The following is a 19,258-nucleotide window of genomic DNA, read 5'->3' as shown; positions in this document are numbered from 1 at the left end:
CTATTGTAGCGCCTCTCACGGAGCTCACCTCTAAGAAACAACCTCGACGGGTAGTATGGACGAACGCTTGTCAGCAAGCCTTTGAGAAACTGAAGCAGGCAATGTGTGCAGCACCGGTCCTGAGGGCCCCAGACTTCTCCAAGGAGTTCATTGTCCAGACAGATGCATCAGAACATGGCATTGGGGCAGTGTTATCGCAACTAAATGAAGAGGGCCTGGATCAGCCTGTGGTCTTCCTATCCAGGAGACTGCTTCCCCGGGAACAGAAGTGGAGTGCAATTGAGAGGGAAGCTTTTGCGGTGGTGTGGGCTCTGAAGAAGCTGCGGCCATACCTGTTTGGCTCGCACTTCCTGGTTCAGACTGACCACCGACCCCTTCGTTGGCTGATGCAAATGAAGGGGGAAAATCCCAAGCTGTTGGGGTGGTCCATCTCCCTACAGGGAATGGACTTCCGGGTGGAACATCGACCTGGAGTTGACCATGCCAATGTAGACGGTCTCTCTAGGTATTTCCGCCTTAGTGATGAGGACTCCCAAGGGGTTGGGTAGTTCTCCCCACTTTCAGCTGGGGGGGACGCGTGTTAGACCTGTCTGACTTTTTGCGTAGTCCCTCCAATTTATTATATATTTTGTCCCCTTTTTGCCCAGTTTACAACAAGGAGGGACGGGAGGGGGACAATATTTATAGGGGTCCAGTGTGCACGTCCCAATTAGCTATATTCAAAACAGATGCACAAAGTTCCCCTGGGTGGTAGTGTAATGGTCTGTCTTCCTCTCTCCAAGAGTGGTTGTATGTGGAAATCAGGGGCAATTGTCCCTTTTTGGAATTTAGGGAAACCTCACACAACAGGCTGGTTTTACGGCTACTGTCATATCACCAACCGATTGTATCGTGTCATCATCGGCTTCCTGCTCCTGCGTCAAGCCGGCGCTGCAATGCCTGACGGGTAGCACTCGGTGCTACACTTTATTGGAGGTCTTTTATTCCGTGGCCGTTGTTTGAGTGAGTGTGAGGGGCCCTAGTGATAAAGTAGTGAGCGTGGAATGTGGTGATTTAAAAAAAAAGTTAGTATAGTCTACTCTGGGCATTATATTCCTGTAGCTACCTACTTTGTTAAAACTAAGAGGGGTATGGGGATTCAACCAGACAATGTATGGGAGGCCCGTTCACCCTCATAAGTGATCAGGTCGACATGTTTCATGCCATCACGGCAATTCATCAGGACCAAAAAGTGCTCATAAACTTAAAAAGGAGCCCAAATGGGCTGCGAAGTTAGGTGAATACAACCTGAGGGGTCAGGATCTGGGACAGGAGGAGTTCCTGTATCGTAGTCCGCCCCTCAGTCGCTGTTGACGGTCCCCACAGACTGCTTAGGTGGGACCTGTGCTATCGACTGGTGATCTCGGTAGCGCTTGGAAGGTACCTCTATACCTAGGTCCGCATGACCGGCGCCGCTCGGTCGTTAAGCAGCACACAACCACTCTTGGAGAGAGGAAGACAGACCATTACACTACCCCACAGGGGAACTTTGTGCATCTGTTTTGAATATATCCCCTTTTTGCCCCTCATACCTTTATTAATTTTTGTGTCCACTAGCTTTTTCAAGGTGTTGGTCTAGGGGATAGGTGCTTTTTCACCCTCATAGTCTTTCACCTCAGGCCTAGAGGCCTTTTCTGACTGGAATATAGTTGGAGTCATAAAATGGTGGCTACCAACTGTCACAACTGACAAACCTAGAACCTGTCCCATAGAGTAGAATAGGGCATTCCAGAACCTTCTGGTCCCTTCTGGACCTCTGACGGTCAGCCTATAAAAGGCGGAATGCTGGTCAACCATTTTGTCTTACCAGAGAGAGTCAGCTGGAGGACAGGCTGTAGTAGAAGGTGGGGGTAGGTTAGGCAAAGGGTAGACCTCCTAGTATAAGGACGCTGCCTTATTGATCCACCACCCTTCCTCCCTTGGGCTACTTGTCTTGACCCCGCTGCGTTTGATTACGGAAGACCCTAGGCGCCTGAACAACCCCTAGTCTGAAAACAAGGGGGTGTGGGTAGGAGAAGGAGACTGCAGTGCTGTGAGCGCAGCCCTCTGCCTAGTAGGGAGGCTCAGGAAGAACTCTTGTAGGGTATTGCTAAGAAGATAGAGGGGTGATTCTTTATGGCCCCCTTCGGTAGCTCCTAAAAGGGATCCTGCTTGAAGTTGCCTTTGATCTCCCCTGGTGACATACACCACGGAAGCCCTCCTCTCACCTACAGTGGCAGAGCGCTGGCTGAAGAGAGCAGCGGTCGCTGAGGGAGCAGGAAAAGGAGAGTAAATGAACTGACCTGCCCTTAAGCCAGCGCGTAGTAACAAACGCCGGTCCGAAGGTGAGGAGAGGTGTAGTGTGTGGAGCATTTCACTGCGTGGAGAAGCCCTCATTGGTTCCGGTTTGGGCAGAGTAAGAAGGGAAGCACCGGCGGAGGAGCGCAGGCTCCAGTGGGGAGACACTACTCCTTCGCGCATGCCCAGTTGAGCCGCCGGGCTCTGTGAGGCGGAGCCGGTCGAAAGGAAGAAGCGGAAGAGGCGCTCGTCTGCGCAAGACAGCCTCGGCAGTGCCAGCCCGTGATCGTGTGGCCGAAAGCCGAGGAACCAACAGCGGGATCTGAGGGGTGGAGAGCCAGTCCCCGGTCCTCCCCACGCCAGCCTTGGGAACAGGTGGCTGGCTGGGCGGGAGGAGAGAGACTCAGCAGCTGCCAGCCGGGACTTCTGTGGAGCCTCCGGTTAGCACCAACACGCGGAGACTTGTGAAGCATCGTCTCCACGGTACAGTAAGGAGAGCGTGGGGAAGGAGGGAAGACTGAGCCCCTAGGAATTAACCTCCTCTCCTCGAGAAGCAGAGGAGAGGGGTCCTTAAAAGTTCTGTCTGTGAAGGGGGAAAGTGGTGCTAGAGCCTGTAAAGAAATAACTTAGACACTGGTCGTTTTTCCTCAACTGTGTTATATGAGGTGGGGAGTAGCTTGAGGAAACAAACTGCAAAAATAGTGCTGAAGGTGCCTGCTGTTTAAGTAGAGGTATAAGTTCCTCATAGAGGCTGCTGGTGCCTATGTAAAATTCTTGTATATTTGAAACCTCTCAGTGACTGTGTACCTGTTGGGGGGTTAGAGGTGCTGTGGGAGAAAAGTTTAGAGCCCTTCATAGAAGTCAAATCCACTCAATTCTGGAGTCTAATGAAATGTACTATTGATGCTGATTAATGATATAAGTTGGCACTTCTGAAAGTATTATTATTAATTTCATGACAACTGTATGTACTAAACTGTGATTCTGGAAACAAGAGAGCAAATACTATTTTTATAAACCAGCACTTATTTTTCCAATATTGGTGTAGTGTCCTTTTTTGTGTGTTATTGCGTTAATTTACTGCTGGGAAGTTTGCAACCTTCACACATGTGCCTCTAGTGAATGTGACTTACCCTAGGCCAGGCTACCCTAGGTGACCTGACATCCCAGGTTCCAACAGCCAGGTTCTGAGCTGGGATGGTGCAGTGAGCTAAAAAACGGTGTTGGATCTAGCCCTGATCTCTTGACTGGGTGAGAGTATTCTGCTTAATTCAGAAACTCTGTCCATCACCACCCCTTGTTGTTAAAAATTGTTTGCAGATCCTGCACTCCACTTTTGGAGCATTCACCTTTTTCTGGTTAGGTGGTATTGTAAAACATTTCCAAATGAAATGCTCCTTCACCTTTGGCTGAGGAGGCTCTTCATCGATGAATTCACGCTCTTCATCACTGCTGAATTCTCTGGCAGCCATGGTAAACCAAGAAAGATTCAAGAGCAAAAAACAGGTTTTTCAGTCACAAAAGTGAAAGAAGAAGTGAAGAAAATGGGTGGAGATTTCATTCTTTGTAAAAAAAACTGTTAGCAACCAATGAAAAGTGTTATTTTAAGGTCACATGACTTGACGCGCTGACGCTGCGTGCACCGGAGCGCTTCCGGGTGCGCATACGCGGCGCGAACGTAGGCGCTTCCGGGGGCGCACACACGGAGCGAACGTAGGCGCATACACGGCACGAACGTAGGCGCTTCCGGGGCGCATACAAGGCGCGAACGTAGGCGCTTCCGGGGGGCGCTTACGCGGTGCGCCGAAGTGACGTTTTGATAGTTTCACGGAAATGCAAAATCATTTTCATTTCCTTATTAAAAAAAACTGCTTTTATATGTATGGTACTAAATGTTTTGCGTTATTATTTACTTTTTATTCATATTTTTTTTCATGAACGAAAGTAGCGCTGTGGGTGCGCTTTCCGGAGAGCTTACCGGAGCGCGCACCCAGAGCGCCCCAGGAAAAAATGATAAAAAAAATATATATAATAATTAATACTTACACAAAACAGCAAATTTAAAAAAAATCATAGGTTAGAAACTCGATATAGAAAGGAATTAGCATTAAAAAAAACTATGAAATTCACTGAAAAAACCATAGGTTTCACACCAGTTATAGTTAGGAATTAGCATTTAAAAAACCTATTAAATTCACTGAAAAATCCATAGGTTTCACACCAGTTTTAGTTAGCTGGAAATTTTACAGTGTAATGTAAGCCTTGAAACACATATTCAAAAATAGTATTTAACATTTTCAAAAAAATGGAGATACCCATACCAGTTACAACAAACAGTTCAGTAATTCCACCATCTATATACACATCCACTCATTCACCAACAGTTCTATATAGTCACTCATACATATACTCACTCATTATATGTAGTGATACACCTATACATCCTGTTACACACCGACAGTCATCCAAAAGTTACTCACACACATATTCACACATGAAAAAAAAAATTGAACATCCATTTATTTGCATATACAGCTATACACACACTACCACTTTACTTCTAAGGAAACTTACACATACTTACTCTCTTAAACAATCACTTATAGAAACACATACTTATTTAAACAGGAACTCTTACAATCTCTCACTCTCACATATACTTACTTATATATATCAATACTCACATATACTAGATTAAAACATATGTTGTTACTGAAAAAGACAATAGTGAGAGAGTCGTTTACTCACTAACATACATATGGCCTGGATACCCGTCACCCCCTCCCAACACAATCCCCAAGAATGGGAAGACGGATACAGTTCTTGAGCTTTTGGAAGGCGGGAGGGAGTTACCCTCCCGGCCGTATTTATTAAAATATGAAACAAAATTAAAACATTAAAATAACAGTTTCATATCATGTACAATTTCATTTATACATTACGATGTTTATTGGCTAACCTTAACATATCTCTAATACAAAGGTTCTCCTAGCCGATTCTAAAACATCCTGTAAATGCATTTCTCCAAATTCAAATTGTACATCCTAACATTACGGGCCAACGGCAAGGTCGTAACCGGTGTCAGATCCCTAATACCAGACTCCCCCCCCTTACTTGTGAGGGGCGGGTGCACAGAGGACTGTACCTCTGTGCCAACTTCCAATTTCCCTTGTCTTAACCGGGGCCCATACTTACTCGACGCCATCTTGGTGGTCGTCCGAGGACTCGTGTGAGGTGTCTAGAAGGTAGCGTAGACCCCCCTCCCACCCCACACTGCTTACCACATCCGCCGTCACGGATGTCCTGGCCCCGGGAAATTCCAAGGAGGGGACCCGTAGCCCCTCCTCCCCAGGGAGGGGTCTTGACCGCCTTCCCTTTCGGCGGTCCCATCCTTAGAAGGGTACCGCCTCCCCGTGTGAGGGGCCAATGGCCGCCTCCCCCCGGGCGCGCCCATCCATAATGGGTGGCCCCCCACCTCTAGGGATCTTCCAATTACTGCTCACCGATCATGACCTTACCGCCCGACCAAAAATAAATACGACATTGTTTAATCTACTAAGAACGACATATACAGTTATACTATCTTTTCAAGTATAAACTTTATCTCTACAATACACTTCTTTCATCACAGCTGCGATACTCGCCTGAGTTCGTGCTAAAAGAGCAACCATTTATTGTATATCAAAACATCAAACTTTATTAGAAACAACCTGAAAAAGAGACATCACTTTATTAGAAATAACCTGAAAAAGAGATCATATCATCATCAATCGACTTTATTGCAGTACAAAACGCTGTCATCAGGGGCTGGTGGGTGGGTCAAAATTGGCTCTTGTTCCGTCAAGGGCTCACGTGCAACGAGGAGGTGCAGCTTCCAAGCACAGGAACAAGAGGATGCTTCCTTGGATTGCTGCTCCATTTATTCTTCTCCAGGAGGGCGTGGACCCTCCTCCGACCGCCTACAGGGCATGGCCAACGGTGTAGGTGTCTAGGACAGCCCCTCTTGGGCGGGAAAAAAGGCACGCCCCGGCTACGCCGCTTCGGGCATACCAGCCGTGACACGCCTCCCGCCCAAAATGGCTTCCCGGGGGGATCGAGGCACCCGACCATACGTTTGGGGGGACCGAGTGGTCGCCCCTTTCCATATGGCCTGGATACCCGTCACCCCCTCCCAACACAATCCCCAAGAATGGGAAGACGGATACAGTTCTTGAGCTTTTGGAAGGCGGGAGGGAGTTACCCTCCCGGCCGTATTTATTAAAATATGAAACAAAATTAAAACATTAAAATAACAGTTTCATATCATGTACAATTTCATTTATACATTACGATGTTTATTGGCTAACCTTAACATATCTCTAATACAAAGGTTCTCCTAGCCGATTCTAAAACATCCTGTAAATGCATTTCTTCAAATTCAAATTGTACATCCTAACATTACGGGCCAACGGCAAAGTCGTAACCGGTGTCAGATCCCTAATACCAGACTCCCCCCCTTACTTGTGAGGGGCGGGCACACAGAGGACTGTACCTCTGTGCCAACTTCCAATTTCCCTTGTCTTAACGGGGGCCCATACTTACTCGACGCCATCTTGGTGGTCGTCCGAGGACTCGTGTGAGGTGTCTAGAAGGTAGCATAGACCCCCCTCCCACCCCACACTGCTTACCACATCCGCCGTCGTGGATGTCCTGGCCCCGGGAAATTCCAAGGAGGGGACCCGTAGCCCCTCCTCCCCAGGGAGGGGTCTTGACCGCCTTCCCTTTCGGCGGTCCCATCCTTAGAAGGGTACCGCCTCCCCGTTTGAGGGGCCAATGGCCGCCTCCCCCCGGGCGCTCCCATCCATAATGGGTGGCGCCCCACCTCTAGGGATCTTCCAATTACTGCTCACCAATCATGACCTTACCGCCACAGGCCGGATAGTTGACCGGCTATCCGGACCCCCCACAAAAGCTCCTATGAAAGGTCATGGCTACGTAAACTCTTAAACCAAGCTATGAAGTCTCCTATGAGTAAGACATTACCCTCCCGGGACAAATGGACCCCATCCTCCAAATACATATGGTCCCCCCGGATACATCCGTGTGGAATACAATGCAATTTACCTGTACGAAACAACCTACTCATTTTGTTATTAACCTTCTTTACCGACTGGTTCAAAGCTGACACAGAGAGGGCCCCCCGCCACACCTTCCGAGGAATCATGTGCGACCATGCAATTGTGGACCCCGGAACCCTTCTCGCCAACCAACTCACTGCGGACAAAATTGACTCGAGAAGTACTCGTCGACCAATGGTCACCAAATCATTGCCCCCAAGATGCACTCTGATTACACATGGCGGTGACCTCGTCCGCCCTAACAGTCCCTCAATAAAACTTTGAAACTGGTCAATACAGAGCCCGCCCCTTCCGTGGAAGGTCACCCTGTACCCGTATTCCCCAGCCACGTGAATCATGTCACCTGCTTTGAATACGTCCGGGGCACGCCTCACGTATGAGTGGCCAACGACCCACACCACTCTTTCCTCAGCCGGTGATCTTTGACCGCTGCTCCCTGATCGGTCTTGGACCTGGCTATTGAGACTACCATTGTCTCCCCCTTCATTTGAATGTGTTCTCGACACAGACCTCCCCCTGTATCCTGCTTGTTCCTCGCTACCAGTTCGCTTACCCGCATAGCCCCATGGAATGCTAATGCAAAAGCGGCCCGGAATAGCACCGTCTCAGATTGAGATGAACATGTCGCAGGGAGTACGGACAGTAACAGGGACAACCTTTCCAAACCTATCGGGTGCCTCTCATCCACTCTACGACCCTCAATGCGTTGCCACCCACGCAGCGCCTTTTGCACCAGAAAGGACGATGTGGGGTCCTGGATGCCATGAGCCCGTGCCATGAAAGAAATGGCGGCCCGGTGCCTATTGGCCGTAGCCACTGATTTGCCTGCCTGATATAAAGATACCAGAAATTTCAGGACATACTCCTCCTGCCCCCATTGCTCCCCCCTAGCTGAACCCAAAAAGGACCAATAGGAACGGAACGCCCCTTCATATGCCTTCCTTGTCCTGGGTGCTAGACTCTCTCCCATGAGGTTTTGTAATCCGGGGCACCGAGAGACCAGAGAGCTTCGGGAAATGGTGCCACCACCGAGTCCGCTGAGGGCAGAAAACCCCAGAAGGCCTGCATATGGGAACGAGAGAGCGCATCAGCTGCCTGGTTTAGTACTTCTGGCATGTGTCTTGCCCTAAAGTGGACGTTTAGTCTCATACATAGCAGGACAATTTTCTTCAGTAATCTCAAAATCCATTTGCAGCGTGCTGCCTGACTATTGATACACTCAACCACGGTCATATTATCAGACAAGAACACCACAGAGCGATCACGAAACCCCTCTGGCCAAGTTTCCAAGGCCACCAGAATGGGGAACAGCTCCAGGAACCCAATGTTACCAGTGAGTCCATTATCGTGCCACCACTCAGGCCAGGTTCGTGCCGACCATTGATTGCCGAATATGGCGCCAAAACCTACACTCCCTGCCGAGTCGGTCCACAACCCCAGTTCTTCCGAGGAAACTGGTGGATCGGTCCACACGACACGACCGTTGAAATCCGCCAGAAATGCCAGCCATATGCGCATATCCTGGCGAACCTCTGCTGACAGTCTTGTGCGGTGGTGCCCTTCCCTGAGGCCCACCATGGCTTGTGCGATCGAACGGGAAAACGGGCGAGCCATCGGTATTACCCTCAGGGCAAAGTTAAGCTGACCCACAGCCTGTTGTAACTGATGGAGAGTTACTTTTCTCTCGCCGAGACATATTTTTAGCGAGGCCCTGCATTTCATCACCTTTTCTTCGGGCAAGCGGAAGCACCCCTCTACAGAATCGAGCTCAATTCCCAGAAACTCGAGTGTAGTAGATGGCCCTACCGTCTTACCGGGTGCCAGCGGCACGCCAAACTCCTCCATAAGATTACAGAATTCCCTCAAGGCCTGTGCACATTCCGTGTCCCCAGCTCCCCCCAGAAACAGAAAATCATCAAGATAATGCATAACATGTGTAAAGCCCGTGGCTCTTGTGAACGCCCATTGCAAAAAACTACTGAATTTCTCAAAATACACACAAGAGATGGAGCAACCCATTGGCATACATTTATCCATGTAATAGCGTCCCTGAAACATAAAACCTAGGAGACGCTGATCATCTGGGTGTACCGGGAGCAACCGGAACGCTGACTCGACATCTTATTTAGCCATCAGCGCTCCGGGCCCTAGGCGATTCAAAATGGCGACGGCCTCATCAAAGGATGCGTACCGCACCGAACAAACTCCCGGGTCAATCGCATCGTTCACCGAAAGGCCCCTAGGAGCTGACAAATTATGTATTAACCTGAACTCCCCTGGGTCCTTTTTGGGGACCACTCCCAAAGGCGAACAAACAAAATTGCCAACTGGTGGTATGTCATATGGTCCAGCAACCCGACCTCGGGCCACTTCTTTCCCAATCTTCGCCTTTATCACCGCCGTATTCTGTTGAACCGATAGTTGGTTCTTACATTGTGCTTCCCCCCGAAAATCCCCCGCCGGGATGCGGAAACCATATGAGAAACCGTCTCGCAACACCCCGGCGGAGATATGATCAGGGTATTCGTTCAGCCAAGGGATCAGTGCCATGATATCAACAGGGGTAGGTAATGGCGCCCCTCGGTCTATTTTAAACCTGTTTGGCGCCTCCTCTACCTCCCGTATCACCAGTCCGGGCTCTGCACGTACTCTCGGGGTGCGAGGACTGTCCACACCCTGCACACTCATGCCTGAACCTGCAAGATCCCTGTGGCCTAGAACACTTGCCTCTGTTAAAGCTCCAGCAGACCCCTTTCTTACCCGGGTTGCCATTATTCTTTGTGCTCTGATCACTGCTTGTACCCGCCCGAAAGGGCGCCCCTGAAGAATGGCGGGAGGGCTCAACACCGTTCCCGCCTAAAGATGGCGACTTCGCCGCGCTCGACCTCTCAATTTTTTGCCAGGAAATGGAGTCGAAACAATCCCACGTCAGGGATGAGTCGTGCTCCTTGGACTTACGAAATATGCTATCATAACAAAACCATTGATTACTCCCGTACGTTTCATAAAATTCCATGATACGTGTCTGATAAACGGCCAATTTCACCAATAATTCAGGCCTACGTTCCCCCATAATTGCAGTGAACATTCCAAACGCTCTGGCCCAATTGGCGATCGTTTCATCTACTCTGAAACCCGCCATCTTTGCGCGCCATACACTAGGATGCAAAAACTCTTTCTGGTTTTTTACATGCTCAATCTCATAGTGATCGGTCAACAAGGAAAACATGTTCACATATTTATCCATCCAAATCCTTTCTTTCACATCAATCGGGATATGTTGAACGACTTTTTCCCTCCTCGAGGGTACCGATCCCTCCCCCGCCATCGGCAATGGCTGCTTACCTGAACCGGTAGCTGTGACCGTTGTCGCTGCCGAACCCACGCCCGATACTGGTTGTTCCACGGGAACCTGTGGGGAAACAAGAAGACACGGTGCCTTCGCAGCATCTTTCGATTGCCGCAACTGCTTCATTATGGACCTGGCTTCTTCCGCCGTGGCCCCCTCATTCTCTCTGTCCAACCATGCCGCCAACTGGGCAGCCAGCTCAGGAGGCATATCTTCCTCGTTCACAGGAGTGACCACCACAGGGATCGGTTGTCCCGCGTTCGGGACCGGAACTGGGGCCTCGATCGGGGTGACCGGGTTCGCTGGAGGTGATTCGGGAACCGGGGCCTCCCCACCCGATGCCCCCTTCTTGGCCCTTCTACCTCTCCCGTTAGGGACTACTCCCGGCAATGCTGGTCCGATGACTCTCTTTGGTCCACCCGCACCATTCATTGCCGCCATCTGCTTCTTCATGTCCGCCATGTCCTTCATCAGCATACGAAGCATCTGGTCGGTTCCAACCCTCTTTCCGACCTTCTTGCCAGGCATCGTCTAGGTCAGGAAGCTTCGCACTCGCTGAAAGAAGAAAAAGAAAATTAAATTCTCAAAATTGGCTCTTGTTCCGTCAAGGGCTCACGTGCAACGAGGAGGTGCAGCTTCCAAGCACAGAAACAAGAGGATGCTTCCTTGGATTGCTGCTCCATTTATTCTTCTCCGGGAGGGCGTGGACCCTCCTCCGACCTCCTACAGGGCGTGGCCAACGGTGTAGGTGTCTAGGACAGCCCCTCTTGGGCGGGAAAAAAGGCGCGCCCCGGCTACGCCGCTTCGGGCATACCAGCCGTGACACGCCTCCCGCCCAAAATGGCTTCCCGGGGGGATCGAGGCACCCGACCATACGTTCGGGGGGACCGAGTGGTCGCCCCTTTCCACATATACACACTCATCCATCCATACAGTCCTGTACATATGCTGTCTTCAAAACACATACAGTGAGTCAGTCACCAACCCATACAGCCACTTATACACAAAGTGAAACACTGATACATACATTTCAATATTTAAAAGTTACTTGCTAATATATGTATTCACTAAGATACACTTAATAAGGCAGTTAACCAATCAATTATTTTAAAAACAAACATCCATTTACACACTTATTTAACCATTTATTCTTCCATCGTCCTTTACAAATACATATATAAAACATATATGTTTTCAGAAAGACACACATTCACTGGATGATGTCATCAGTGATGTCATGAGTGATGTCACTGACCATGTCATGAGTGATGTAATATGTGACGTCATCAGCAGTGCATTGCAGTCGCGCAAGTTATAGTGATTCCAACTAACTATAACGTGGGAATTTCAATGGTTTTATGTCAGTAAAATTTCCAGCTAACTATAACTGGTGTGAAACCTATGTTTTTTTCAGTGAATATATATATATATATATATATATATATATATATATATATATATATATATATATATATATATATATATATATATATATAAATATATATATATTACCTACTGGCTGTCGCCAGGAGGTATATATAGTTAGGATTTTTTCCCTATGGGATTTTTGAAAATTCTATGTCTAATAACTTTGGCGTTTGTGGACGGAATCGGCTGAAATTTTCAGGAAAATGGCACATTTTGTTTCTGAGCAGCCCTTGAAAATTTGGGGGTGTTTCGTCAAGGGGGGGCCGAGAAAAAAGGGGGGTCCCAAAACGCGTTTTTAACATTGAGGTTTCAATAGGGCGGTTGGCCTCACTTTTAGCTCGAACGGCTGAATGGATTTGCACGAAACTTGGCAAAATTGTAGGGACTGTTAACCCAATGTGCCTTTGCTAGGTCTCAATATATGTGCTCCAGTGGATTTTGAGAAATTAACGTTCAAAACAAGATATATATCTGTAACAGCGCTCCGGGCTGCGCTCCGGTCCGCTTACTTTTCGCGAAACGGAACTTTGCGATGCGAAGCTGATTGGCTTTCCGGTGTCTGTCAACATTCTAAACAGTCCGGAGCGGCCGCCATCTTATCTCTCGGTAGGATCGAGAGAGAAGAAGAGGTGAAAAACAAAGGGGGAATTTAATGAAAGGGGGCAAGGTATACCCCTCTTGACCCCCTAGGAATGATGTTGGGGTTATTAAAGGGTCCCGTGGGGAAAATAAAAAAAAATTGATTTTTCACGGTAGAAGCGCTTCCCGGGCCGCGAACTGGGCCGCAAACTGGTAGCGAAACGGGAATTCGCCATTTTGTGTTTCGTTTTAATTAAATTACTATGTATAAGGGGGTGCGAGAGACGTATCCTAATCCCTATGTTTTCTGAGGGTGGCTGAGGAGGCTCATATATGTTGATATATGTCTTCCAGCGGCTGTGCGTGCGCCATCTTATCTCTCGGTAGGATCGAGAGAGAAGAAGAGGTGAAAAACGAAGGGGGAATTTAATGAAAGGGGGCAAGGTAGACCCCTCTTGACCCCCTAGGAATGATGTTGGGGTTATTAAAGGGTCCCATGGGGAAAAAAAAAAATTGATTTTTCACAGTAGAAGCGCTTCCCGGGCCGCGAACTGGGCCGCAAACTGTTAGCGAAACGGGAATTCGCCATTTTGTGTTTCGTTTTAATTAAATTACTAGGTATAAGGGGGTGCGGGAGACGTATACTGATCCCTTATGTTTTCTGAGGGTGGCTGAGGAGGCTCATATATGTTGATACATGTCTTCCAGTGGCTGTGCGTGACCTTTTTTTTTTTTTTTGCTGCGTGACGTCTGTTAACGTTCGATTCGATGGAAATCAGGAAGTGTTGACCGCCAATTTGTCAGTGCGATAAAATATTTTGTTATAAATGAATCCTTATTGATAAACATTGTCTGCGCCATCTTGCCTTTTTTCCAATGCCACAATTTTGTCATGCACGGCAGCCATTTTAGATGCCTTGACCAGACCCACTCTCTGCACGCCGTCGATTCTCAGCACGGCTCCCCACCCTCGCAAGCATCTCCCCCACGCACTGGTCACCCCCGCTCTCCCTCTCATGCATGGGCCATAAACTTCCCCCCATCTGCGCTGCTCTTCCCTGAGAATCACACCCTGTGCCCGCCCGACACCTCCCTTTCACCCTATTCACTACTGCACCCTCTGACACTCCTCTTCCTCTGTGTCCGATTGTCCAGGCCGGTCCCAGGCTATCACCTAGCCCTGCGGATGTAGTTTATGGCCCCAGCTGTAGAGAATCCAGACATGCCAACCCTCCCGATTCAGGCGTGAGACTACCGATGTCAGTGCTAGTCTCCCGCCTCCCGATTCCTGCAAGCAAAAACCCGATTCCTCGGGGGTTTCAGCTGACAGGGCTTGGTATTGTGTTACGTGCTAATTCTTCCAGGAAAAGTCAGAGGGCCGATGCAGGGGCTCTAGAAGGGGTGATAAACCATTTAGGCCTCATTAACATGCACATGGTCTTTTAAAGATCTGTGAAGTACTCGGGGCGGCGGTGTGTGTGTGCCCTCTTTCAGGAGCGGGCGGGGGGGAGGCACTGCCAGCAACTTGCCAGGCCAGGCAGTGTTCAACACTTGCATCACCCTTTCTCTGCCTGCTATTGCGCTCCATGCTTCGGAAAGGTAAGAAAAAGAACATGCATTTGAGTTTGAAATGTCCGATCCTGTAGCAGTACACTTGCAAAGCCCACACATGACAATAACCCGATTCAAGGCCCCATTCACCCGATTTTTTAAAAATATATAGCACTCCAACAAAGTAGGATTATAAAACTTTATTAACTTATAAATATATCGAACGCAACAAAAACTGTAAATACATTTAAAAAATTTTTGGCAAAAAGAAGCAACAATGGTCAGTAGCTGTCTTTTGTGCGAATAGTCCCAAGGCAGCACAACGTGCTGAGTTCTGGGCGGCACCCAGGTGATGTTACCTGGGTGCCGCACTGGTTTTTGGTTTCCTACAATGCAGCTCAGAAAAACAGCGTGGGGCGTCCCGGGTGGTGCGGGGGAGGCCTCGTCAGTAGCGGTCTGTTGTGCGAATAGTCCCAAGGCAGCAGAACGCGCTGAGATGTGGATGGCAGCCAGGTGATGTCCAGTAACTTGCCGCACTGGTTTTGGTATCCTACAATGCTGCTCCGAAAAACGGCGTGGGGCGCCCCGGGGGGGGGGGCCTGGGGGAGGCGGCGTGAACGGGCCTCCCCAGGTGGCGGCCATCCAGCTGAGTTGCGCCCGCTCTTGCGGCTACAGCGTCTCGCTCACCATGTAGTTGAGTTGCGCCCACTCTTGCAGTGCAGCGATAGGCGGCTGCCACAGGACTCTTAAAATGGCGGACGGCTCTTCGGATTTGGGCCTGGTCCACTAAAATGGCGCTGGGACACCTTGGAACTCGGACGCTTGCCTGCTAGGGCTTGGGCTCCATTCTCGAAAGCGTCCCCTCAGCTGTGAAGATTCTACAAAAGTCTTGAGGGCCCTCGACTCCTGCAGGCTTCCGGTGGGGAGCGGCTGCCATGATTGCTCGTGGAATGACCACGACGGAGCCACGAGATGGTGGTGCTCTCATGCTGACGCCAGCTTCAATCTGAATCATCCAGAAACAAGGTGGGGCTTTCATCGTTTGGGAAAAAAAAATGTTCTAAACCAATGAAAAGTGTTATTTTTTAGGTCATATGACCAAGCCTTCCATCATTAGGAAACCAAAAGTAAAATGAACCAATGAAAAGTTTTATAAACAAGTCACATGACCTGTTATGCGGCATAGGGCTACAAAAAGTGTAGATCCGGATGGCACCGAGTTGGTGTCCAGCAAGTTGCTGCACTGGTGTGGCTATCCTACAATGCTGCACCGAAAGTCGGCGTGGGGCGCCCCGTTGGCCTGTAAGGTCGCGTCAGTCAGTGGGGGCTGTGCGTCTCCCCCAAGATGGAGGCTCCTCGGCTGCAGTGGGGCGCCCCTTAGCGTTTCACTCGCCGTCCAACTGAGTTGCGTCCGCACTTGCGGCTACAGTAGGCCGAAGGCAGCACAACGCGCCGAGATCCGGATGGCACCGAGGTGGTGTCCAGCAAGTTGCCACACTGGTGTGGCCATCCTACAATGCTGCGCCGAAAGACGGCGTGTCCAGCTGAGTTGCGGTCACTCTTGCGGTACAGTGACTCGAACGCGCCGAGATCCGGATGGCACCGAGGTGGTGTCCAGCAAATTGCCGCACTGGTGTGGCCATCCTACAATGCTGCGCCGAAAGACGGCGTGTCCAGCTGAGTTCCGGTCACTCTTGCGGTACAGTGACTCGAACGCGCCGAGATCCGGATGGCACCGAGGTGGTGTCCAGCAAGTTGCCGCACTGGTGTGGCCATCCTACAATGCTGCGCCGAAAGTCGGCGGTGGATGCCCCGTTGGCTTATGAGGTGATGTCAGTAGTGGACCGATGTGTGAATAGGTCGGAACCAGCACAAGGCGCCAAGATCCGGATAGCAAGTCCTGGATGTTGAGTGCCATAGTTGAGAGTTCTGAGCAGTGTTTGTAACACTGTCTGAAGCTTATTTGCACCTGCTGCAGCTTCATTATTGCCCTGGTGTGGCCAAAGATCGCCCATGACATAGGCGGCCGGCTCCCGAGGTCCGGCGGAACTTTTTTCCTTTTCTTTTCTGCATCTTGTCCCATAATCCGTTTGACCTGAAGACACGACCAGGTCCCTGAATGTGTGCAGGGGGACGTTATTGATTGAATCAAAATGGCGGCTTCACACAAAGCTGACTCAAGCGTTGCTGTTGATGCTATACAGACAAAAATTGGTTTTCAGTTTGTACATTCTTCAGGATTTTTTTTTCCATCCAAGGCTGATTGAGAGTTTGGAGAACAATGGCTTCAGATTTTCAACATACTACTCTTCAACATTCTTCCTAAATGTAACAATGTGAGACTCACTAGGAGAACGGCTGTTTATCTTTCCTTTCAAAATGCTGCCAACAATATTTTCTGAATGGAAGACACCATCTTGTAGCATAAAGGGCCGAAAGGGGTTCTGGTCTGGCCGATGGTTGGTGGAGACATTTTGACTATATCTTGCACCTGCCCGGCCTCGCCCAAAATGGCGCCGGTATAAATGGGACTCGTAACTCCTTGTTGTGTACTGGTTGAACAACCTTGATATCACGAGATATGAATGCAGTTTTGATACTCATGGCGGGCGGGGACGAGAATTGATTGAATATTTCGACATCCCTATTGATATTAAGTTCTGATGTGTTATTGATTACTGTACTATTGAAAGTTCGAATTAACGTCACCCATGGTACTTGCCCGCAAATGTATATCTAGATAATTTTTTTGTAAGTGGCCCTGTCTTATTTTAATTACAAAATGTACGTCCACCGATTCCGCAACTGTTAGACACCTTAGTTCTTGCAACCTAATGGCCTGCTCGTTACGTTCCTCTACAGTGTAAATGTCTCCTCATCATATACGATTTCAGTTTGCTCCGTGGCCGGCCCACGTGGTTATAGGCCCGTATTTGTATACTGACATTTTGACAATAAAGGTTTTTAAAACAAAACATGGTAGTAGTATTTACATTGGTAAAGTTTTTACTTTTAGTCACTGTTTTCGAATCAGTAAAAGGCAAGTGAAATAAATCAGTCCAATTACATGACGGATAAAAGGTATAATACGTAGGAACGCAGTAAAGATAAATGGTCAAGGGCAGTTGTGTTTTCCACTCCTGCAACATAAAGTGATCGATAAGAATCTGATAATCAGGCGTATCGGCGACTAAGACAGCAGGCCGAGCCTCTTTTACTCAACGGCTCCGTCATGGGACGAAGAAACGCCCTTTTTCTCGAAAAAGGAATATATTTTACTTGCAGGACAGTTGTAAATTTTCCGGGAAAGTACATTAGCCTGGAACATTATAACATATATGTTTAAAAAAAAATAATGTTCGAAACCAATAAAAAGCGTAATTTTTAGGTCATATGACCAAGCTTTTCATCATTAAAATAACAAAAGTAAAATGAACCAATGAAAAGTTTTATTAACAAGTCACATGACCTGTTATGCTTACGTTACGCGCTGCGCGCCGCGCCCCGGATCACTTCCGGGTGCGCTAACGCGGCGTGTCATACGCATTACGCGACAACGTAGGTCAAGAATATAGTCAAAATGTCTCCACCAACCAGCGTTCGGAACACAACCCCTTTCAGCAGTCCAAAAAGTTCTGTTAAATGACAATAGAGGGGACAGGCAACAAGAACCATCAGTCAAAGAGGAGAGGGCAAGTTCTTCTCTACCGGGTCATGTTGGGGCGCTACCGGAACTGATCGAATTGGTAGTCTACAGTGTTTCTGGATGTTTCAGACTGAAGCTGGCGTCAGCATGAGAGCACCACCATCTCGTAGCTCCGTCGTGGCCATTCCACGAGCAATCATGGCAGCCGCTCCCCACCAGAAGCCTGCGGGAGTCGGGGGCCCCCAAGACTTTTGTAGAATCTTCACGGTTGAGGGGACGCTTTCGAGAATGGGACTCAAGCCCTATCAGGGAAGCGTCCGAGTTCCAAGTTGTCCCAGGGCCATTTTAGTGGACCACGCCCAAATCTGAAGAGCCGGCCGCCATTTTGAGAGTCCTGTGGCAGTCGCCTATCGTTGCATCGCAAGAGCGGGAGCAACTCAACTACATGGTGAGCGAGACGATGTAGTCGCAAGAGCGGACGGTAAAATAGCTGAATGGCGGAAGAGGCACAGTGTAGCAAAAGCGGGCGGAATGGCAACTAAAACGGTAAAGGGGCGCCCCACTACAGCGTGTCTTCAGGTCAAACGGATTGTGGGACAAGGTCCAGAATAGAAGAGTCATCAAAAGGCAAAAAGTTCCGCCGGACCCCGGGAGCCGGCCGCCTATGTCGGGGGCGATCTCAGGCTACACCAGTGCTATAAGACTTGGGGAGGGGGTCGGAGCCAAGCGTCTTCTCCGAGTCCGTGCCATCACACCGCCCCTCGGGGGCCTCCGTCAAGCGGTTTAGGGAGGTACCATATCACATTGTTTTCAAATGCAGTCAGGTCCACAAACGACCCTCACTTACTTTGAGAATAGTGAAGCTGCAGTAGGTGCAAATAAGCTTCAGACAGTGTTACAAGCGCTGCTCAGAACTCTGAACTATGACACCGAACATCCAGAACTTATGCCATTTGAGAATGGCAGTGACATCGAAGCAACTCAGGGACCAAAACCATTAACGTACTTTCACGTATGAAAATCTTACTTGGGGCAGGAGCCAAGCGCCCCCTCCCAGTCCGCGCCAACTCACCGTATGTTTAAAATCTGAAGCCATCGTTCTACAAACTCAACCAACCTTGGATGGAAAAATCTAGAAGAATGTACAAACTGAAAACCAGTTTTGGTCTGCATAGCATCAGCAGCAACGCTTGCTATCAGAGTGCATGAGTTTCATGCTCGATCGATTGAGCTAGCCGGATCGGGCAACAAAAAGTATAAAATAGTTATGTA

The sequence above is a fragment of the Lissotriton vulgaris genome, chromosome 3_1, assembly GCF_964263255.1.
Source record: "Lissotriton vulgaris chromosome 3_1, aLisVul1.2, whole genome shotgun sequence".
NCBI classification, from domain to species: domain Eukaryota; kingdom Metazoa; phylum Chordata; class Amphibia; order Caudata; family Salamandridae; genus Lissotriton; species Lissotriton vulgaris.
This window is presented reverse-complemented; position numbering follows the sequence as displayed.